We start from the raw sequence: 24,065 nt of genomic DNA, 5'->3' as shown, positions 1-24,065 counted from the left end.
CTCAGAATCAAACACACTCGCAACACACATCAAAACAACCCCTCTCTCTCTCTCTCTCTCTACCCACACACACACACACACACACACACACACACACGGGCTGTTCTCTTCTGTATCTCAATAATGCATAATGCGTAGTGTTGTAGCCGTTTGCAGCTTCCTTCCCCCTCCCCACCCAGCCTGCTCTCTGCCTCTGTTCCAGGCTATCAGACATGACAGTGCCAGCTGCGCTCCTGGCAGTAACTACGAGGAGGAGGAGGAAGAGGACGAGGAAGAAGAAGAGGGAGGGAGGGAGCTGAGAAAGAGAAAGCAGGAGGAGGCAAGGGGAAAGAGAAAGATAGAAATGAGAGGAGAAAGCAGTTGAGTGGGGATTGGGGGGGGGCAGATTGCACGCAGTAGCAGCGTCTGTTGGGTTCCCCGCTGGTTTGAGTCATGTTTAAGAGTGCTGCTGGCTGCAAATTTGGATGGCGAGCTGATCTGGGCTGAACTGCATTTGATTTATATAAAGACAGCTGTCAACGCTGGCACTGGTGCCACCTCCAAACTCATCACTGACTCAGCCCTGAGCAATTAACTGCACCCGTTGGCATTGTCTGTGCTCAGAGGAAGGAGAAAGTGATAGAGGGAAGTCGAGCGGGCGTGGTTTTTTGACAACCTGTTCGAACAAGTGGTTTATTCCGATCTGTATCTTTTCTTTAACGTCTGCACACAGGTTTGTTTGCGTGCACGAATGTGTCGGAGTGTGTCTGTTTAACCAGACGGTGGGTTTGTGTTTGTGTTGTGTGTGATCATGCCTGACTTAGTTCAGATAATTGGACTCGGAGCATATGTCTGGATTTGAATGTGTGAATGTGTGCAGAACGCAGACATTCCCCATACCAAAAAAAAAAAAATTCTCAAAATTCTCCTTCGGGCTGAGGAGTGTGTGTATGAGTGTACAGGGTCAATCAGGCCCTCTCACTAGCTCATACAAAGCCCTTAAATCTCTCAGCCTGCAAATAGATGGAGAGCAGATGGGGATGTGAAGTTCTGACTGTGGTGAGCATAACCGTGTGTGTGTGTGTGTTTCTCAATCTTATAAAATGATCCCCCATAAACCCCTCCCCCTTCCCTTTCCAGAATATTGAAACAAAGCACGGCTGGTCAGACGTGTAGCCTAGATGTGTGTGGGTATGAGTTTAACTGAGTGTGTGAGAGGCGGAAAAAGAGCTTGTGTGTGTGCTCTTGTGTATTAAGCTCTTGCTCCTCTGGGTCAAATTCAGCAGGCTGAGGTACTCCAGAGTCGGTTTAGTTTAAAAGCCTCTGGAAGAGAGCTGCAGGCCCATCACTCATCACTCCCACATCCAGCCATGTGCAACAGGGTGATGATAGACGCCACCCTTTCCCACTGATCTGAGACCAGCCGAGCAGCTTCTCTTACAATAGTCATCCTTAGGGGAAACTGTTCATACATCAGCACAGAAAAAAAGATCAGCATATAACAAAATGTCACTAGATCCTACGGGCCAAGAATGATCCTGTGCTGATGGGATGAGAGGAGAACTAGCACTCCAGTGTTTGTCCCAAAACCCCTCCGTAACAAAGATAACTGTGCGTGTGTGTGTGTGTGTGTGTGAAACCATAATACACATTTGGAAACTCAATCACAACCTAGCAGTACTGCAAATATCATTTACAGCGTCTTGCAAAAGTATTCATCTCCCTTGGTGTTTGTCCTGTTTTGTCGCATTGCAAGCTGGAATTAAAATGGATTTTTTGGGAGGGTTAGTACCATTTGATTTACACAACATGCCTAACACTTTAAAGGTGAAAATTGTTGTTTTATTGTGACACAAACAAAAATTAAGATGAAAAATACAAAATCTGGAGTGTGCATTGGTATTCACCCCCCGAAGTCAATACTTTGTAGATCCACCTTTTGCTGCAATTACAGCTGCACGTCTCTTGTGGTACGTCTCTATTAGCTTAGCACATCTAGCCACTGGGATTTTTGCCCATTCCTCAAGGCAAAACTGCTCCAGCTCCTTCAAGTTAGATGGGTTGCGTTGGTGTACAGCAATCTTCAAGTTGTGCCACAGATTCTCAATTGGATTGAGGTCTGGGCTTTGATTAGGCCATTCCAAGACATTTAAATGTTTCCCCTTAAACCACTCCAGTGTGGCTTTAGCAATATGTTTAGGGTCATTGTCCTGCTGGAATGTGAACCATCATCCCAGTCTCAAACCTCTGGCTGACTCAAACAGGTTTTCCTCCAGAATTGCCCTGTATTTAGTGCCATCCGGCTTTCCTTCAGTCCTGACCAGCTTTCCTGTCCCTGCAGATGAAAAATATTCCCACAGCATGATGCTGCCACCGCCATGCTTCACTGTAGGAACGGTGTTCTCAGGGTGTTGGGTTTGCGCCACATATGCCATTTCCCATGATGGCCAAAAAGATCAATTTTAGTCTCATTTGACCAGAGAGTCTTCTTCCATGTGTTTGGAGAGTCTGCTGCATGCTGTTGGGCAAACTCCAAACATCTTTATTTTTTCTTTAAGCAATGGCTTTTTTCTGGCTTTTTTTCTTTGTGGAAGCCCCGCTCTGTGGAGTGTACTGCTTAAAGTGGTCCTATGGACAGATACTCCCATCTCCACTGTGGATCTCTGCAGCTCCTTCAGTGTTATCTTTGGTGTCTTTGTTGCATCTCTGATTAATGCCCTCCTTGCCCGGTCTGTGAGTTTTGGTGGGTGGCCTTCTCTTGTCAGGTTTGTAGTGATGCCATATTCTTTCCATTTAAGTATAATGGATTTAATGGTGCTCCCTGGCATGTTCAAAGTTTGGGATTTTTTTAAATAACCCAACCCTGATCTATACTTCTCCACAACTTTGTCTCTGATCTGTTTTGAGTGTTTCTAGCAGGCTTCAGTTTTGCTTATTATAAGCCCAACCCAAAGCCAGGGGTGTTTCAGTGATTCTAGAAGAATTATGTGTATGATAAACTGAGGACTTTGGGCCGACTGTGAGTTTTACAAGACAGCATTTATAAGTAAGACAGTCAAGCTGGGTGATTAATGAACGTCATTTCTACCTGCCTATGGACACTGGCACGGTGCTAAAATTAACAGTATTCCATGCCAGCACTTGAAGAGAGAATGAATGAAATGTTATGTTTGAAAAATGCATATCTTGGCATTGTTATTCAGCTTTTTTGAATCAAATACACAGTATTTAATCCTTAGTCCAGCTAGCATAACTCTTAATTCATGTAGTGACATGTCACTGAAGGCTAACTGGCCCCAGCCAAATTAAACTGGCACATATGTATGCATGATTGATACAAAATCATTTTCTTTCTGTCTCCTGGGCAGAGTTTACACCAGCTTTGAGGTATTTTGAGATACAATTGCCTGGAAATTGCCGCTAAACATAGCTAACCAGGTCAACTATTTATCAAAGCTACATCTGAGGACTGTTTCATGTACTCACTAGAGCATAATCATGGATGGCATCTCAATTCAAAACAGTGCTTTATTACAAAATTACATTTAATCAATAACCTAAGTGGGAGGAAAACAGAAAGACTAGCATAACACGAGAAGTTCAGATTGTGAAATCAGTATTCAGTAAACAAATAGTCTGGCCATCAATTCGTTACAATCATCTGGGGTGTTTTTTCGTTTGTTTGTTTACATAGCATTTAAATGATATTTCCATTACATCAGTACATAGCATATTTTTCTATTTTGTCTTATTATGGTGTATAATTTTGATTCCCCTGTTTCCCAGAAATACAAATGTAAATATAAATATTGGCACCTTTAACAACATGTTTTTGATTTCAGGGCTCCTATAATCCAAATTTCCGAGGTAAGAACACACTCCAGGCCGAGGAAATTTCAGTTATAATGTTAGTGCTGCATCATAATGTTAGCTTGTGGTTTTAACGTTTAATGTTTTGGCAGGACCAAAAAAAAAAGAGGCATCATTCATCACTCCAGGGTGGACATTAGGGGCAACGCCACTGCTTACAAAGTCCATATGTGCTTAGAGCAACCACACCTTCAGGCTAACCACTTAACCTCTAACTCGATTGCGAATCTAATGTCTGAAAGCTGTGTGCATGACCTAGTATATGTTAGCTATGGAAATGCCTTATGAAGAGGTGACTGCTGTGCAGAAGAGCACAGCTAGAGGGGTCACTACAACTTTGGATATGAGACAAAAGCATAGCTTGAGGCAGAGAAGGGCATGAAGGCACATCTGTGGGGGTTGAAGGTGAGCTGCAGCAGGAGCACTGGGAGTGGTAAAGGTGTTGCATAGTGAAAGACAAGACCCGAGAGGATGAAAATTCACTACGCAGTGTCTCAGATTGCCCTGTGCGGTTTCCCAGGAGACTCGTTTATCCGTGATGCTGCCCAGGGCAGATAAATCACCTTCGCTGTGGTATCTGTGCTTATTATAAGCTTCATTGACTGTGATGGGTCAGAAGAAAAGGGTGATGGGAAAGGTTACTCTGGACTGGTGATATCAGTGCCAGTCTATTAGGTTGCTTATGGTGGTTAAGCTTGGGAAAACCTGGACATAGATCAGTGTGTAAAGGATTACTTGCTATTTACTCCATTGAGTGTGATTGGCATTTTAAGCCTTCTAGGCTACAAGTCCCCCAGTGCTGGTTAAGGCATCTCCAGTTACACAGACACCCCCAACCCACAAGCACACACCATTCATCATTACTAGTGTGCACTGTGGAAATCCATTGGTTATACTGTAAATAGTATGTGTTTGCGTGGATTTGACTGTTTAATGTCATGAGAGTCGGTTGCTTGTTTCAGTTTACATCCATGAATATCTGTACAGTGCATATATGATTAATGGTTTTGAATGGCAGAACATATGCTTGTTTGCACAGTTGTATGAGTTTTGCATTACACAGAGAGAGAGAGAGAGAGAGAGAGAGTCATACTCTCAGGACCCAAGTTTCTTGGGGTGTGTGTTCTGCTGACTATGTGGGTGTGTTATTGATTAGGCAGGGGTGTAATTGGGCCAGTATATGGGCTGTCATGTCCAGTCTGATTGTACTGTATTGGTGCTTGTCTGCCATTATCAGACCCTCTCTCCAAGCCTGATCCTCTTTCACCTTTTACGACCATCTGTATCTCCATCGATCCAGTCTGCTGGTGGTATCCCTCTATCAGTCAACTCTGAGGACTAACATTGAGCGATAGTCACTGTTATGCTTTTAGGAAGCACAGAACTGTGACCTGAATTTGGGATTAGCACCAAAGGAGCTGAGACATCAAGAAAAAAAAAGTGTTCAGGAACATTTTCTACACAGGGTTTTGACGGATCTCCATGAGCAGAGTGTTGAAGCGGCAGCAGAGCGATGGCGACCCCAGTCGATTACTGGGGGAACTGCAGCTCCATTAACCTCAGCTTGGAGGGAAAAAATATCTGATGGAGCCTGTGGAGAAGAATGGCAAATTTAAATTTGTATGCTAATGTAGAAAATAATATCCAAATTCTTTTTCGATCACCCCATCTGTCTGAGAGCAAGATAACTTCTGGAACAATACTGCCAAACTAATTAGCTAGCCCACGACACATCAACTATTGGTCCAACCACGACATACTGGATTTACATTGTAATGTGTACTACTACAATAACTAATATCCCAAACTAGAAAACCACCACAGTTGGGCCAATAGATGTTTGCATAATACTACAAGCTAATGCACTTATAATGATCTAACATAGCACACCATACCATTTTTGATGCTAATTTCTACACACTCTTAAGGTGATAATACATGGAGCAACTTTTTGGGCAATGTTGCTGGCAACATGCAACCAGATAAGACACAGGGCAACTAATTAGGGCAATAGACAATTGGCAACAACCAATCAGATAAGAGCAAATCTACAGTGGTGCTTGAAAGTTTGTGAACCCTTTAGAATTTTCTATAGTTCTGCATAAATATGACCTAAAACATCATCAGATTTTCACACAAGTCCTAAAAGTAGATAAAGAGAACCCAGTTAAACAAATGAGACAAAATATCATACTTGGTCATTTATTTATTGAGGAAAATTATCCAATATTACATATCTGTGAGTGGCAAAAGTATGTGAACCTCTAGGATTAGCAGTTAATTTGAAGGTGAAATTAGAGTCCAGTGTTTTCAATCAATGGGATGACAATCAGGTGTGAGTGGGCACCCTGTTTTATTTAAAGAACAGGGATCTATCAAAGTCTGATCTTCACAAAACATGTTTGTGGAAGTGTATCATGGCAGGAACAAAGGAGATTTCTGAGGACCTCAGAAAAAGCGTTGTTGATGCTCATCAGGCTGGAAAAGGTTACAAAACCATCTCTAAAAAGTTTGGACTCCATCAATCCACAGTCAGACAGGTTGTGTACAAATGGAGGAAATTCAAGACTATTGTTACCCTCCCCAGGAGTGGTCAACCAACAAAGATCACTCCAAGAGCAAGGCGTGTAATAGTCAGCGAGGTCACAAAGGACCCCAGGGTAACTTCTAAGCAACTGAAGGCCTCTCTCACATTGGCTAATGTTAATGTTCATGAGTCCACCATCAGGAGAACACTGAACAACAATGGTGTGCATGGCAGGGTTGCAAGGAGAAAGCTACTGCTCTCCAAAAAGAACATTGCTGCTCATCTGCAGTTTCCTAAAGATCACGTGGACAAGCCAGAAGGCTATTGGAAAAATGTTTTGTGGACGGATGAGACCAAAATAGAACATTTTGGTTTAAATGAGAAGTGTTATGTTTGGAGAAAGGAAAACACTGCATTCCAGCATAAGAACCTTATCCCATCTGTGAAACACGGTGGTGGTAATATCATGGTTTGGGCCTGTTTTGCTGCATCTGGGCCAGGATGGCTTGCCGTTATTGATGGAACAATGAATTCTAAATTATACCAGCGAATTCTAAAGGAAAATGTCAGGACATCTGTCCATGAACTGAATCTCAAGAGAAGGTGCGTCATGCAGCAAGACAACGACCCTAAGCACACAAGTCATTCTACCAAAGAATGGTTAAAGAAGAATAAAGTTAATGTTTTGGAATGGCCAAGTCAAAGTCCTGACCTTAATCCAATCGAAATGTTGTAGAAGGACCTGAAGCGAGCAGTTCATGTGAGGAAACCCACCGACATCCCAGAGTTGAAGCTGTTCTGTATGGAGGAATGGGCTAAAATTCCTCCAAGCCGGTGTGCAGGACTGATCAACAGTTACCGGAAACGTTTAGTTGCAGTTATTGCTGCACAAGGGGGTCACACCAGATACTGAAAACAAAGGTTCACATACTTTTGCCACTCACAGATATGTAATATTGGATCATTTTCCTCAATGAATAAATGACCAAGTATAATATTTTTGTCTCATTTGTTTAACTGGGTTCTCTTTATCTACTTTTAAGACTTGTGTGAAAATCTGATGATGTTTTAGGTCATATTTATGCAGAAATATAGAAAATTCTAAAGGGTTCACAAACTTTCAAGCACCACTGTATTCCCAGGGAAACAGATGCCACAAAGATGGACACTGAAACATTTGCAGCTGCTAATTTTGTCTTGGTTTCGGCTTTTATTTTGCTCAAATATCACTTCTGGAGCAAAACTGAAGATACTCTGGTCAAAAGATAATTTGTCATTATTTTAACATTAAAAGTCAAAATAATCACATTATTCTGCTAATAATAAACACTTTAAATCTCTTCAAAATGCTACTAGCCTCAATCACATATGCTATAACTAATAACTGACACATACATCACAAAAACATAATCGTTTAATTCTCATCTCTGCAAAAAAGAAAAAAGGACATGGACCAAAAGGTGGCTGCTGAGGAGGAAAAGGGGCTGACGGAGCTCCTGAAAGGCTTTCTTTCTTAGATCCTGAAGTTTGTACTGTTTCACCCTCGGGTTCCACAAGTAGTCATGCTCTGTATGTGAATTAGATCAGACGATAAAGTTAGACAACCTCTATTACAACTCACAAAAAAAAGAGCTGCCCATCACTTGACACAAGAGAGCTAAGGTTATCCCCACATAGCCAGCTATCCCGACATTTCTCAGCTAACTCTGACAATATCATTTTCAGTGACGAATAAAATGGTTTTGAACGTTCCTACTTTGAAAACATGTTTTTGATATGGTAATTTTCTTTAAGAAATTTCATTTACAACATGTCTCTGACAGCTCAAAATGCATCTCCGGGCATTTAAAAACTGCAGAGCTTCTGGGGGCCTCTGGCAGCTCCCAGACCCCTGGCGTTACTGGGTTGATGCCCCCCCCCCCCATTTTCTTGGATCCGTCCCTGGAGCGCCTCTGGCAATAGCCTTTCCAGTATTTTGATTGGTGGAGCTGAGGAACAACTTTTTAGCAGAGCGTTAGAATCAAAACTGAAGTCATTCATTCAATTTTGCTAGATCGCGTCATCCGCTCCTGGACAGGTGAACCATAGTCTCTTCTTGTAGGCTGAAGTGACATTGTTTATCATCTGTTATTTAGCCTTTAAATGTGTAGCTACATTTTGTGATGTTGTATATGACAGAACATTACTTGTCACACTGTAGTGAGATGTAGTGGTTGACCTAACAAACCGTAGCCAACTGCGGTCAATGCTAGCAGGAGAAAGCTCAGTGCAGCACCAATCAGTCAGCTGAAGTTGCTGCTAGCTATAGTGTTGCTGTAACAGAAATCCAGCTGAGATAAAATTGTAACAGTTCAACAGCATAAACTAACTTACACGCAGATTGGTGTGTTATCCCACAGAGTAGCTGGCTATGTAAAGCTGTAGGCTTATGGTAAAGTTACCAAAGTGTCAATAATTTGTATAATTTGTAGTGATGTGTAGCAGACTAAACATTTTGATTAAGGCTACTCATTTAGGCTTGGTCGTCAATTCAGCTATGGCTACAATTTAGGCTATGGGAGATCAGGAATCATTTGTATCCTCAATAATAATAATAATAATAATAATAATAGTTACCATACCTTGAAGTTGCTTGGATTGAAGTAAACTTTATTTAAACTGTGTTGTGTGTTTTGTATATTTTTATTGTACATTACTAGTGGCATACAGTTAGGTCCATAAATATTTGGACAGAGACAATATTTTTCTAATTTTGGTTCTGTACATTACCACAATGAATTTTGAACAAAACAATTCAGGTGCAGTTGAAGTTCAGACTTTCAGCTTTAATTCAGTGGGTTGAACAGAATGACTGCATAAAAATGTGAGGAACTAAAGCATTTTTTAAACACAATCCCTTCATTTCAGGGGCTCAAAAGTAATTGGACAAATTAAATAATTGTAAATAAAATGTTCATTTCTAACACTTGGTTGAAAACCCTTTGTTGGCAATGACTGCCTGAAGTCTTGAACTCATGGACATCACCAGACGCTGTGTTTCCTCCTTTTTAATGCTCTTCCAGGCCTTTACTGCAGTGGTTTTCAGTTGCTGTTTGTTTGTGGGCCTTTCTGTCTGAAGTTTAGTCTTTAACAAGTGAAATGCATGCTCAATTGGGTTGAGATCAGGTGACTGACTTGGCCATTCAAGAATATTCCACTTCTTTGCTTTAATAAACTCCTGGGTTGCTTTGGCTTTATGTTTTGGGTCATTGTCCATCTGTATTATGAAACGCCGACCAATCAGTTTGGCTGCATTTGGCTGGATTTGAGCACACAGTATGTCTCTGAATACCTCAGAATTCATCCAGCTGCTTCTGTCCTGTGTCACATCATCAATAAACACTAGTGACCCAGTGCCACTGGCAGCCATGCATGCCCAAGCCATCACACTGCCTCCGCCGTGTTTTACAGATGATGTGGTATGCTTTGGATCATGAGCTATACCACACCTTTGCCATACTTTTTTCTTTCCATCATTCTGGTAGAGGTTGATCTTGGTTTCATCTGTCCAAAGAATGTCCTTCCAGAACTGTGCTGGCTTTTTTAGATGTTTTTTAGCAAAGTCCAATCTAGCCTTTTTATTCTTGAGGCTCATGAGTGGCTTGCACCGTGCAGTGAACCCTCTGTATTTACTTTCATGCAGTCTTCTCTTTATGGTAGATTTGGATATTGATATGCCTACTTCCTGGAGAGTGTTGTTCACTTGGTTGGCTGTTGTGAAGGGGTTTCTCTTCACCATGGAAATTATTCTGCGTTCATCCGCTACTGTTGTCTTCTGTGAGCGTCCAGGTCTTTTTGCATTGATGAGTTCACCAGTGCTTTCTTTCTTTCTTTCTTTCTTTCTTTCTCAGGATGTACCAAACTGTAGATTTTGCCACTCCTAATATTGTAGCAATTTCTCGGATGGGTTTTTTCTGTTTTCACAGCTTAAGGATGGCTTGTTTCACCTGCATGGAGAGCTCCTTTGACTGCATGTTTTCTTCACAGCAAAATCTTCCAAATGCAAGCACCACACCTCAAATCAACTCCAGGCCTTTTATCTGCTTAATTGAGAATGACATAACGAAGGAATTGCCCACACCTGCCCATGAAATAGCCTTTGAGTCAATTGTCCAATTACTTTTGGTCCCTTTAAAAACAGGGTAGCACATGTTAAGGAGCTGAAACTCCTAAACCCTTCATCCAATTTTAATGTGGATACCCTCAAATGAAAGCTGAAAGTCTGGACTTTATGTCCATGTTCATTATATAACTATAACTTGAATATGTTTCAGTAAACAGGTAAAAAAAACAAAATTTGTGTCAGTGTCCAAATATATATGGGCCTAACTGTATATGGTAATTAATTTAATATACTTACTTCCATGGGTCTAAAACATCTATTTCAGTTTGCCTACAATTTAAGAGTCTATAAATCTAAACTATGGACCCATACCAGAGATTTTCACATTGTCTTTAATTAATATTAACCTAAAGCAGTTGCAGAATCAGCCTATGGTGCACTCAGTGAGGAAAATCCTACTTTTTATGCAATGCATGATCAGAATACATGAAAAACAGAAATGCCCATCCCCACCTTATTACAAAGATGAAAACATGAGATGTTTTAATGATATTTTCACTGCTGAAAATATCTTCTTCTCAGAAATCTGGTCACCTTATCCTACGTCACTCTACCCAATAGAGAATGAGCGTTGAATATGGTTTACGATATTGCATGGTGGTCAAGACAACATGACATCACACATCGGAGGAGTTAAACATCCACGCTAGCGAGCGGCTGTGATGATGTGTAAACAAACATGGCAGCCAGATTTGCTTCGTTAAATATGGAAGATTTTGAGATAATTTTGAAAGACGCATTGAACACCCAAAAGGAATGTATAATAATAATAATAATAATAATAATAATAATAATAATAATGGCATTTTTCATGGTCTATCAGATATATTCCATTCAGCTAGCATGATACTGAATGAGTTGAAGGTGCTAGCTGAATGGAATATATCTGATAGACCATGAAAAAATCCAGCCAATATTATTTAAATACTGTATACTTAGCTACTGCAGTCAGTAAACAGTACTCCAGAATAGCTACAGATACACCAATAGCTCAGTGTGGCCCAAATACTAATCATGAATAGAGCAGCAGCTATAATTATGGACTGTTCATGCTTGTCGACACCTTTTCAGGTTTACCAATAAAAAAACAATTTTACAAAGGTGAGTTTCAGTTACTACAGTTATTATTGGTTAATCAACCAGAAGACCACCCTCGCCCTTTGATCTTGTCGTCTGATGACACAGCTCTTTACCCGAGATCGATTTTTTTCAGTACGATCAGCAATTTGAAGAAAACCCAGACATTATCATCGCAGGTAAGCATGGTGGAAAGATCATGGACAGGTTTTTACTGATCAAATTCATCGATATTTCACGATCTCCTTGTCGAAACCGACTTTGTTTCTTATGCTTTCATTTGACAGTCGCCATTTTGTATCTAAACGTGCATTTGAAAAGTCACGTGAGGTGTCGATAATAGTGATCACTTTCACCGGTGTCCACCATTATCACACGCTGTGGAATTAAGTGACATTTACAGCTGTTATGGATCGATCTTTGTGTAACATTGTTGAAGTAGATGAAGTACTTTAAAAAAATAAAAAAAGTGCTGTGATTTATAATAAATTTTTTTCCTGATTCATAACAGAATGAAATGTTTATAGAGCATTTGGAATCTGATTGCAGTAAATAGAATTAGAGCAGAATTAAATTCCTAGCATATAAAAAATTACATGCTTGAAATATTCAGATTTTTCTATTCCATTCGGATTTTTTTTTTTTTTTTGCAGTTTGCTGTAAATATCTACTACATATTACAATATCAGTAGACATTTTATATTTTGGTTCAAGAAGTGGCATGCGATTTTTTGACCTGGATTTCCATGTGGTTACAATGTCAATTGCTTGTTGATATTTATTGGTAAACTACAAAATTAGAAATTAATACAAACAACAACGAATGATTAACAAAATGTGATCTACAAAAATACTTAAAAAGTGGGTAGAAAGTGGAACAAAAAGATTTTTTGACAGGTTCAACATTATCAGTTCATTTGTTTACAAACATTCGAATTACTTCCTCATTTACGTAAGCACCGACATCCATATAATTATATAAAATATGTTTTGTACTAAATATACGTCTACACTGTGTAAAACAAAATTTAAATAAAAACTATGTTTTGTTAATACCACATACCGATTATTTTTTTAATAAATAATCATCTGGGTGTCGATAACTGGACGAAGGTGTCGATAACTTTGAAGAAGAGGAATGACTTTACTGTCACTGCACAAATGTACAACGAAATTTAGTTCAGCATGTGGGAAGGAGAATGTTGAGGATGGAGCTGCCAGGCACACGAAAACGAGGAAGGCCAAAGAGGAGATACATGGATGTGGTGAGAGAGGACATGAAAGTGGCAGGTGTGGAAGAGAAGGATGCGGAAGACAGGGAGCAATGGAGACCAAAGATCTGCTGTGGCGACCCCTAATCAGGAGCAGCCAGAAGAAGAAGAAGAAAGAAGATCAAAGCTGCTGCATACATGTGCGCCGCCACTCTTGGGCACTTCAGCCCAAGGTCATCCCATGTTAACCTAACTGCATGTCTTTGGACTTTGGGAGAAACCAGAGCACCCTGATCAAACCCACGCAGACATGGGGAGAACATGCAGACTCCACACAGAAAGGCCCTCGCCAGCTGCTGGGCTCGAACCCAGAACCTTCTTGCTGTGAGGCGACAGTGCTAACCACTACGGACAAAGGTGTCGATAATTGTGGAATGGTGCCACGTGATCTGACACGCTAAATAATCAGGAATCAACTCTTTTTTTTGCAGTGGAAGTTTGAGTAATTATTCATGCACAATTTTGACTTTTGCAACGGCCAGAAGATCGTTAAGGTGTCGATAATTGCTCTAGTATATCCCCAAACTGTATGTCATTCGACCAATGGGTTTACGATCAAATTCATGTATGGATAATGGGACATGACAGTATAAACTGCAGTTCAACCAGGAGAAATACTGTTTCGAGACCAGATGAAGGTGTTAAAGGTCATAGGCAAAGGTTTTCAATTTATGCACATTTGAAACTTTATATGTTAAAAAAAACCCTCTGTAATTTTCTTCTGGTCCCAAGAAGTACTGTTAATAAGTAATAATTAAAATAAGTTAGAATAAGGGGGCGGCACGGTGGTGTAGTGGTTAGCGCTGTCACCTCACAGCAAGAAGGTCCTGGGTTCGAGCCCAGCGGCCAATGAGGGCCTTTCTGCATGTTCTCCCCGTGCTTGCTTGGGTTTGCTCCGGTTTCCCCCACAGTCCAAAGACACGCAGGTTAGACTAATTGGTGGCTCTAAATTGACCGTAGGTGTGAATGTGAGTGTGAATGGTTGTCTGTGTCTATGTGTCAGCCCTGTGATGACCTGGCGACTTGTCCAGGGTGTACCCCGCCTTTCGCCCGTAGTCAGCTGGGATAGGCTCCAGCTTGCCTGCGACCCTGTAGGACAGGATAAGTGGCTACAGATAATGGATGGATGAAAGTTAGAATAAGTTAGCACGGATCATGGCGAATTTCTGCTCGGCAATTTTCGTGACCACTCGGAGCGTGATGTCATTCATGGCAAACAAACCGTTTGAGTTGAGTCCACTTCCGTTTATTTGCATTGCCGTTCGGCTTGAATGCAGACGTGCGTTCGGGAATTTCCAAAGAAAAACCATGCCTTATTGTTGTGCAGTGAACTGTACCAATAGGACGGGTTCAGGAAGAAGTTTTTACCTTTTTCTGAGAGAGGAGAAGAGGCAGAGAGAGTGGATTGTGCGTGTGAAGCGAGAGGGTTGGCAGCTGGGTAAATACGCCACTCTGTGCTCTGATCACTTTTCGAAGAATCCCCATCTGTTAGAGAGTTTAGGTGTCAGTGTCAGACAGAGAAGGCTCAAACCTGACACTGTTCCGACAAAATCCGAACACAAAATCAAGCAGTCAAAGAAGAAACGGAGCAGCAACGCTCAAGCAAAAAGGAGAAGATTGTAGGTAAACATTTTTACCTTTGCTTGCAATTGACAAGTCAAGAATCCTGAGGGATCCTGTACAGTCATTGTGGAAATGAGACTGTTATGTATGTACCGTGATTATCTATTAGTAATACTTACCTCCAGAGGACAGACTGCCACGAGCGCATAAGGGAATCTTCCTGTGTAACCATAGCGACATTCAAAATAAAGAAGTAACTGAATCAGCTGTAAGACGTTGTCCTCCGTGCTCTGTGTTTATCAAGTAATAATGATTACTATGAAACCTTAAGGGAGCAACATAACATAAATTGGCGACGAGTCGTGTAGTCCGGAAGACTTTCCATGAACTGTCATTGAATGACAAGTCAGTTTTTGTGAGTTTTGGACTTAAAGAACGCACGCAAAGTGGTTAGCTAATGTGCTAACGGCACCAATTGTCATCCGAGGAGGAACAGTGAGTGATTCAACAAGTGTTTCAACAAGTGTCTCAAGTGTTTCAACTGTGTAAACAATTCCAGAAAGAAGTAAAATGGCTGGAATAATTGGACATATGGACATTTTTGACGAGTCTGGTGAGCAATGGGCAACTTACATTGAACGTTTTGAACACTACGTTTTGGCCAATGACATTACTGTTGCTAAGAAACTGCCAGTGCTGTTTAGCATAATGGGACCAAAAACGTATGGACTGCTTCGGAGTTTGGTAGCTCCCGTGACACCCGGTGAAAAGTCGTACGAAGATATTGTGACTGTGCTAAAAGACCACTTCACTCCGAAACCGCTTGTTATAGCTGAACGGTTTAGATTTCACAAGCGAAATCAGGGGGAGGGGGAGACAATAGCGCAGTACGTAGCAGTGCTAAAAAGACTGTCAGAACACTGCGAATTCGGGGCTTATTTGGAAGACACACTAAGGGACAGATTCGTGTGTGGGCTGAAATGCGAAGCTGTACAGAAGCGCCTATTGACAGAGGATAAGCTCACGTTTAAAAGGGCAGTGGAAGTGGCAGTGTCAGCCGAGACAGCAGCACGCGACGTACAGCAGTTGAGCAGCTCCCTGAAAGTGAATGCGGTGTTCTCCCAAAGTGAGAAATGTCGCCGCTGTGGGAAAGCAAATCACAATGATGACAACTGCTGGTATAAAGACCGCGAATGTCACCAGTGCGGGAGGAAGGGCCACACGAAATTAATGTGCAGAAGTAGTAAATCAAAAAGTAACAACGAGAGAGAATACAAACAGAAAGGGGGAAAGCATGAACAGAAAAACAGTAACAGACGCAGTGGGAAAGATAAAAAGAAAAGGATACATCACGTCGAGGCGAATGAAAGTGATAGTGAGGGAACAGGATCAGGCAGTGACAGTGACTTGGGACTGTATGCAGTGTCACAGAAGGGCAAATACTCACGCATAACAGTAAAACCAAAAGTCAATGGGAAGAGAATGGAGATGGAGTTGGATACAGGGGCAGCTGTGTCACTCATTCCATACGAACTGTACCAAAGAAAACTGCATAAATTCCCTCTGCAACCCACTGATATTGTCCTTAGGACATACACAGGAGAGCCATTGGCACCTGAAGGCGTAATTACAGTGCAAGTAGAATTGAATAGGCAACATGCTGACTTGCCACTGTATGTGGTGAAGGTGGATGGACCACCATTGTTTGGCAGGGAGTGGCTGAGAGCCATCAAATTGAACTGGCGAGATTTAAAGACTGTACATGCAATTGAGCACAGAGAGACAGACAGTTTAGAGGCAGTGTTAAAGAGACACTCCGCTGTTTTCTCTGACAAATTAGGCACCATGAGAGGAGTGAAAGCCAGGCTCACTCTCAAACCAGACAGCACACCCAAATTCTGCCCACCACGCAATGTGCCCTATGCTCTCCGACCGCGAGTAGAAGCCGAGCTGAAATGCCTCACTGAGCTAGGCGTCATCTCACCAGTGTCGCACAGTGACTGGGCAACACCAGTGGTGCCCGTAAACAAAAAGGATGGCACCGTGAGACTTTGTGGGGATTTCAAAGTCACCCTTAACTCAGCTCTGTGCGTTGACAAGTACCCAATACCACGCATCGAGGACTTGTTCGCTTCTCTCGCTGGAGGTCAACACTTCAGTAAGCTAGATCTATCTAACGCCTACCTACAGATGGAAGTAGAAGAGAGCTCCAAGAAGCTACTTACCATCTCAACGCAGAAGGGACTCTTCTGCTTCAACCGTCTGCCGTTTGGTGTAGCGTCATCGCCCGCCTTGTTCCAGAAGGCAATGGACCAGGTGCTCCTCGGCCTTCCACACACTCACTGCTACCTGGATGACATCCTTGTCAGTGGTCCTGATAAGCAGACACACCTGAACACCCTGGATGCTGTCCTGCACAGGCTAGAGGAGTACGGCCTGCACCTGAAGAAGGAGAAATGTCTCTTCTTCCAGGAGTCCGTGGAATACCTGGGCCACATCATCGACGCTGCTGGGCTTCACAAGTCACCGGAGAAGGTACGTGCCATCATAGAAGCACCAGCACCAGCCGACATAAGTCAGCTCAGATCTTTCTTAGGAATGCTGAACTACTATGGACGCTTTATCCCTGACCTGAGCACAGTTTTACAACCGCTGAATGAGCTACTTAACAAAGAGAAAAAGTGGCAGTGGACATCAGCCTGTGCGTCAGCGTTTCAGCAAGCAAAGACACTTTTAACATCGCAAGAGGTGCTCACTCATTACAACCCTGAGCTGCCTCTCCGTCTTGCTTGTGATGCTTCACCCTATGGGGTCGGAGCTGTGCTCTCCCACGTCATGCCGGATGGCAAAGAAAGACCAATTGCTTATGCATCGAGGACCCTGAGTAAAGCTGAGCGTAACTATGCTCAGATTGAAAGGGAAGCTTTAGGCATAGTGTTTGGCGTACGGAAATTCCAGGGATATTTCCTCGCTTAGAGTCAGCTATAAATAGTATAATGCTTGTATTACTATTAGCAATATATTATATTAGCAATATAAACAAATCCACGTTATATTATAGGGATTATGTGTGTGTGGCCGTGTGGTTTAATTATTCTTCAAAAGGGCTCTTATTTAGTATTATGACGAAAGTAAGAATTTATCATAACTACCAGGATAAATCATTTGGGCATGAGTCTTGTTGAGGTCCAGGGTCACCGCGATCAGAGTCGACCGAGTCGCTGTCCGATTCCGAGGCCGCACGGTCAAACCAGTGAGCCACGTTCACCGATTGCTTTGCAACGGCCATAGGTTCATATTGGTTTCACCTCTCGATATTCAATTTGGACAGTTCCTACTTCAAAATCGCTATCGCTTTCAGACATTTTACACAACCTCTTACAACCAAAGTCCGTACTCGTGTGCTCGGTTCGCAAGTAAACACAGAACTGCTCCCGGTCTGTTTGGCTTGAATGACGTCACGACGATGGCCCCCTGGCAGTAAAAAGTACGTGTAAGTGAGATGTAAACAAACCTTCGGAACTTGCGCAAACCAGTATATTTTAACCGTTTTATTCAATTTTAGGGTGCAAATTAGACACCAGGAAGATTGAATTCACTTTTTGGGTCATTCTTCTAGAAAATAAAGTTGATATTCTACGTTTCACCTCCGACCCTTACCTATGACCTTTAAGTTGAATTAGCAGGTCACTAATTAATGTGGTGATGTACAGCACAGTTATAGTGTACTGTAATGAACTGAGTGAAAAGAGTGCTTTATAAGACAGAGCAGGTCTTTTTTTCTTCTCCATGTTGGTAAAAGGAAAAGAAATCTGAGTGCAACAGGTTTGTCAGAGCTCACATGAGGCAGGAATCAGAGAACGTGGCGCAGGTTAAACAGGAGTCTGATTGTTTAGACGCTGTGCTGAGGCACTTTAAGGAGGCGGTGGGAAACTGGGAGGACTGGAAATACTTAACGGGGCGTAATGTGAGAAATTTCGAGAAGGCGCTAAATGCCTTGACTGGAGCACATGCTTCATTTTGGCTTGAAGAAAAGTAAAGGGAAAGCAAACAAAACAAGTAAAGAGAGCTTCTTCTGCCACGTTGTAAAGAAAGTCCAGCACCGGTTTATTCCTGTTCTGGAGAGAGAGAGAAAGAGAGAAAACTGCAGCACATTAACGGTAAAGTTAAAATCTCAGGGGCTTTTTTTCACTTTCTCTTTGCGTATGCTGCACATCAGAAAAGTGTGTGTGATATCACTCTGATCAAAAAGCATGGCTTTTCCTCACCCCTTCACTTTCACACCCTGTTTGACAACTTTTTCTTTTTCTTTCCTACTTGACTCGATTGTTTATAAAACCTGTTCCTTCGTTTAACAACTGGACCATAAAACCGTGTGGTTTGTTGTGTGTGAAAATGAAGTCTGAGGCCTGAAGAGACAGAGATCTGCAGAAACTTTACATTAAACCCTATAATCCTGCCATTATACTCTATTTAAAATAACTCTCACAGCTCTATAGAATGCCATTTAGGTCAATCTTCACTAAAACCAACACTATGGCTATGAAATGAATAAATAGAGCCCGGGGGCATAGCTGGGGGGTGGTGGTCCTGGGGTGCCCGTGACCCCCCTTGTCGGACCATACATTTTTTCAATAGCCGCATAAGAATATTAGAAAAGCACCCACTGTAATTTTTCTAACTTTTTTTTTTTAAACTAGATTGTCGCCTCAGCCTTATTAGGGTTTCTATAACCTCGTATGGACTTCCTGTGGTTTGGGCGCGAAAACCCAGTTTGTCAGAGTGTGTGCGGGAGAGGCGGATGTAAGTGTGGATATGTATGGGTAATCATATGGGGCCGAGTAAAATTAAGGATTAATTTCACAAGTGAATTGATCCTTAATTTTATGAGGAACCATGCAATTACTTGTTTATAATATCTCATCTCATTATCTGTAGCCGCTTTATCCTGTTCTACAGGGTCGCAGGCAAGCTGGAGCCTATCCCAGCTGACTACGGGCGAAAGGCGGGGTACACCCTGGACAAGTCGCCAGGTCATCACAGGGCTGACACATAGACACAGACAACCATTCACACTCACATTCACACCTACGGTCAATTTAGAGTCACCAGTTAACCTAACCTGCATGTCTTTGGACTGTGGGGGAAACCAGAGCACCCGGAGGAAACCCACGCGGACACGGGGAGAACATGCAAACTCCGCACAGAAAGGCCCTCGCCGGCCACGGGGCTCGAACCCGGACCTTCTTGCTGTGAGGCGACAGCGCTAACCACTACACCACCGTGCTGCCCCTGTTTATAATATATAGAGCCAAATTCATATTTCGGAAGCCATTCAAGTTCACAACATTTGTCATTCACATTTTCTGAACCAATCAGGGCGCGAGACTATCTTGCACGTTTGAATCAGTTTCTAAAGCGTCTTTCATCATGACACGGCGACACGACACGAGGATTTTGAAAGTGGTTTACAAAATTTTATTGGAACTTCTGTACAAAAGCCATTTTGTTGACAAAATTTGCTAATTTTTGTAACTGTAACCAAGCAACAAACTACCCAATAGCATTTCAGAAATACGGCTCCGTGTTAAGGAAAAAAATCCCTCCTTGATTGACCAATCAGAATTGAGTAATTTGGTCCTATGTATTATAAGTTAAATAATGCACAGTGCGATATGAGCATAAAGTGCGTGAAACACACACAACAGGCAAACAGTCCGAAACAGCAGGCAAAGTTGTAATCGAGGAAACAGGCAGGAGGTCTATAGAACTTTTTAGTTTAAATGAGAAGCATTATGTTTGGAGAAAGGAAAACACTCCATTCCAGCATAAGAACCTTATCTCATCTGTGAAACATGGTGGTGGTAGTATCATGGTTTGGGCCTGTTTTGCTGCATCTGGGCCAGGACGGCTTGCCATCATTGATGGAACAATGAATTCTGAATTATACCAGCGAATTCTAAAGGAAAATGTCAGGACATCTGTCCATGAACTGAATCTCAAGAGAAGGTGGGTCATGCAGCAAGACAACGACCCTAAGCACACAAGTCGTTCTACCAAAGAATGGTTAAAGAAGAATAAAGTTAATGTTTTGGAATGGCCAAGTCAAAGTCCTGACCTTAATCCAATGGAAATGTTGTGGAAGGACCTGAAGCGAGCAGTTCATGTGAGGAAACCCACCAACATCCCAGAGTTGAAGCTGTTCTGTACGGAGGAATGGGCTAAAACTCCTCCAAGCCGGTGTGCAGGACTGATCAACAGTTACCGCAAACGTTTAGTTGCAGTTATTGCTGCACAAGGGGGTCACACCAGATACTGAAAGCAAAGGTTCACATACTTTTGGCACACAGATATGTAATATTGGATCATTTTCCTCAATAAATAAATCTCATCTCATCTCATTATCTCTAGCCGCTTTATCCTTCTACAGGGTCGCAGGCAAGCTGGAGCCTATCCCAGCTGACTACGGGCGAAAGGCGGGGTACACCCTGGACAAGTCGCCAGGTCATCACAGGGCTGACACATAGACACAGACAACTATTCACACTCACATTCACACCTACGGGCAATTTAGAGTCACCAGTTAACCTAACCTGCATGTCTTTGGACTGTGGGGGAAACCGGAGCACCCGGAGGAAACCCACGCGGACAACATGCAAACTCCACACAGAAAGGCCCTCGCCGGCCACGGGGCTCGAACCCAGGACCTTCTTGCTGTGAGGCGACAGCGCTAACCACTACACCACCGTGCCGCCTCAATAAATAAATGACCAAGTATAATATTTTTGTCTCATTTGTTTAACTGGGTTCTCTTTATCTACTTTTAGGACTTGTGTGAAAATCTGATGATGTTTTAGGCCATATTTATGCAGAAATATAGACAATTCTAAAGGGTTCACAAACTTTCAAGCACCACTGTATCTGGAGTAACTATAGTTATTTGACGGCCTGAAACCATACGAAATGGGAGTGAAGACAATGCATTGCTGCCAACTGTGACATACCCAGACATCATCAACTACTTAATTTTTTCGCCAAGTCCATACACTACTGAGGATCTGAACTGTTTCAAGGGGCTAAAAGCCTAAAACCAGATGTGCTGTGGCTGGGTCAGGGAACGAAAAGCACGGAAATTTGGTGACAAATGTCTGGTGAAAGCAAAGGTGTGTAGTGTGTACATTACATGTACAGTGATATACTGTAGATCATGAGTGCATATCCCCTGTGGGCCTACCTCAGCTGACAGCAGATGGCTGATTGTGATTTTTAACTTTAGCTTACTCTCAAGAGAACATACAGCTAGACAGTAGAAATATAGTGTCATGTTTAATTTTAAGACCTTGATCAAAACGTAAAAAAACCTCATACCTGGTACAAAGTGAACTGAACACACTCTTATGTTGTCCAGATTTTTGTCAGACACATCCTGGTTTAGTTTGGCAAGCCAGAGATGACGACGCTCCTCTGACAATTTTCTGGTTTCCTCCCCCTGATTTTTGATTATTTTAGGTAATCAGTAGAAGTGCAGATGTTTCTCACGATCTGAGTGATTGTGGCAACCCAAAACTCATCTCATCTCATTATCTGTAGCCGCTTTATCCTGTTCTACAGGGTCGCAGGCAAGCTGGAGCCTATCCCAGCTGACTACGGGCGAAAGGCGGGGTACACCCTGGACAAGTCGCCAGGTCATCACAGGGCTGACACATAGACACAGACAACCATTCACACTCACATTCACACCTACGGTCAATTTAGAGTCACCAGTTAACCTAACCTGCATGTCTTTGGACTGTGGGGGAAACCGGAGCACCCGGAGGAAACCCATGCGGACACAGGGAGAACATGCAAACTCCGCACAGAAAGGCCCTCGCCGGCCACGGGGCTCGAACCCGGACCTTCTTGCTGTGAGGCGACAGCGCTAACCACTACACCACCGTGCCGCCCGCAACCCAAAACTCTGCAGCATTATTTGGTTAGTTTATCGAAAAATTCACGAAGCTTGCTTTGCTCTTGATGTGTCTAATGCCACCAATATGGCCGACTTCCGGTTTGATGATGTCATGTGAAAACACTATTTATTTGACGTGACTTATTTCATAATTACACATTTATTTATTTCATCTCATCTCATTATCTCTAGCCGCTTTATCCTTCTACAGGGTCGCAGGCAAGCTGGAGCCTATCCCAGCTGACTATGGGCGAAAGGCGGGGTACACCCTGGACAAGTCGCCAGGTCATCACAGGGCTGACACATAGACACAGACAACCATTCACACTCACATTCACACCTACGCTCAATTTAGAGTTGCCAGTTAACCTAACCTGCATGTCTTTGGACTGTGGGGGAAACCGGAGCACCCGGAGGAAACCCACGCGGACACGGGGAGAACATGCAAACTCCGCACAGAAAGGCCCTCGCCGGCCCCGGGGCTTGAACCCAGGACCTTCTTGCTGTGAGGCGACAGCGCTAACCACTACACCACCGTGCCGGCCCATTTATTTATTTATTTATTTATTTATTTCAGGGGACTTTTATTTCATATCCGAGCACCATACTTAAAAGAATATGGAAATGCATCAACCTGATTTTTTGATGGCTTTTGCAACCATACAACGTACACGTACCACCACAGGGAACCTGATCGTAAGTGCAAGGTGCCATGTCTCAAACACTTGACCACTGGACGACAAAATTTGTATCTTTATTTGCATAAGAGAGATGGGTTTTTTTGTTTTTTGGTGTTTTTTTTTTAAATCCAGTGCTTATTTTTAATTTGCTTTTTAAAAAATAACGGATTATTTACTAACACTGTAGTAGCCCTTGGCATTAAGAACAACAGTCGAAAGTCTCTGATGGGTGCATGTGTGTTTTATTCCTCTTGAACACAAGTACGGTATAGCACTGAACATGGAGCACCGTGAAAACTAAAGAAAACAAAACAAAAATAATTAACATAACTTGGTTGTAAACAAATACGCAGTTTTGCAGAGTAATGTTTACAGACTGAATGTTACACATCTCGCTCCGCTCAACCAAGGATGCAGACCTCTACAGGTTTGCCAAACGTGCACCATTAGCTTCTGTGCTCAAAGTCTTGTGCTAAACCACAGTTCAACCAATGCACCAAGCACAAACAAAAAATGCCCAATGAACAACGCACACAAACTTTACATTGTGCATGAATGGCATCAGGATGACAGACAGCAAAGCTTTAAAACATACCATGGTAATAAACACAGCAGTGAGCATCTGTAGCATAACAAATACAGCTTCCTGGGCTGACAGCACTGCCCGGAATATGAATAATGAGTGACAGCTCTGGCTGCCACTTTGAAACACATTTTACGCTTCTTGGGAGCTCCGTGTTTAGACAATAAATAATCAATCAATCAATCCACATTTATTTTCCAGCTCTTTTTATTTCCATCTGTTATATTCAAATGAATGTGGCGTGGTTATCTCACAGATTCAGACCAAAGCCACAGTGCTGAATCACTGAATATAAGAGAAGGCAGATGTCTGGGAGATGGAAGGACAGTCGGCTACACGGACATTATTCATTGTTTTAGTATCCACTGATAAACCATGTTGATCAGTTTGATCTGCTCAGGATGG

General features: G+C 42.5%; 1 protein-coding gene across 1 annotated transcript in view; it reads left to right on the top strand.

Moving 5' to 3' along the window:
- Positions 1–18,353: 18,353 nt before the first annotated feature.
- serpinh2 (serine (or cysteine) peptidase inhibitor, clade H, member 2) overlaps positions 18,354–24,065 on the top strand; it is a 79,030-nt gene continuing 73,318 nt past the window's right edge. Inside the window, exon 1 of the mRNA XM_060924823.1 lies at positions 18,354–18,609. The gene's annotated coding sequence lies outside the window, so the exon portion shown is untranslated. The remainder of the gene's footprint in view (positions 18,610–24,065) is intronic.

Source organism: Neoarius graeffei, chromosome 1 (genome assembly GCF_027579695.1).
Source record: "Neoarius graeffei isolate fNeoGra1 chromosome 1, fNeoGra1.pri, whole genome shotgun sequence".
In the NCBI taxonomy this organism is placed as follows: Eukaryota; Metazoa; Chordata; class Actinopteri; order Siluriformes; family Ariidae; genus Neoarius; species Neoarius graeffei.
This window is presented reverse-complemented; position numbering and strand designations above follow the sequence as displayed.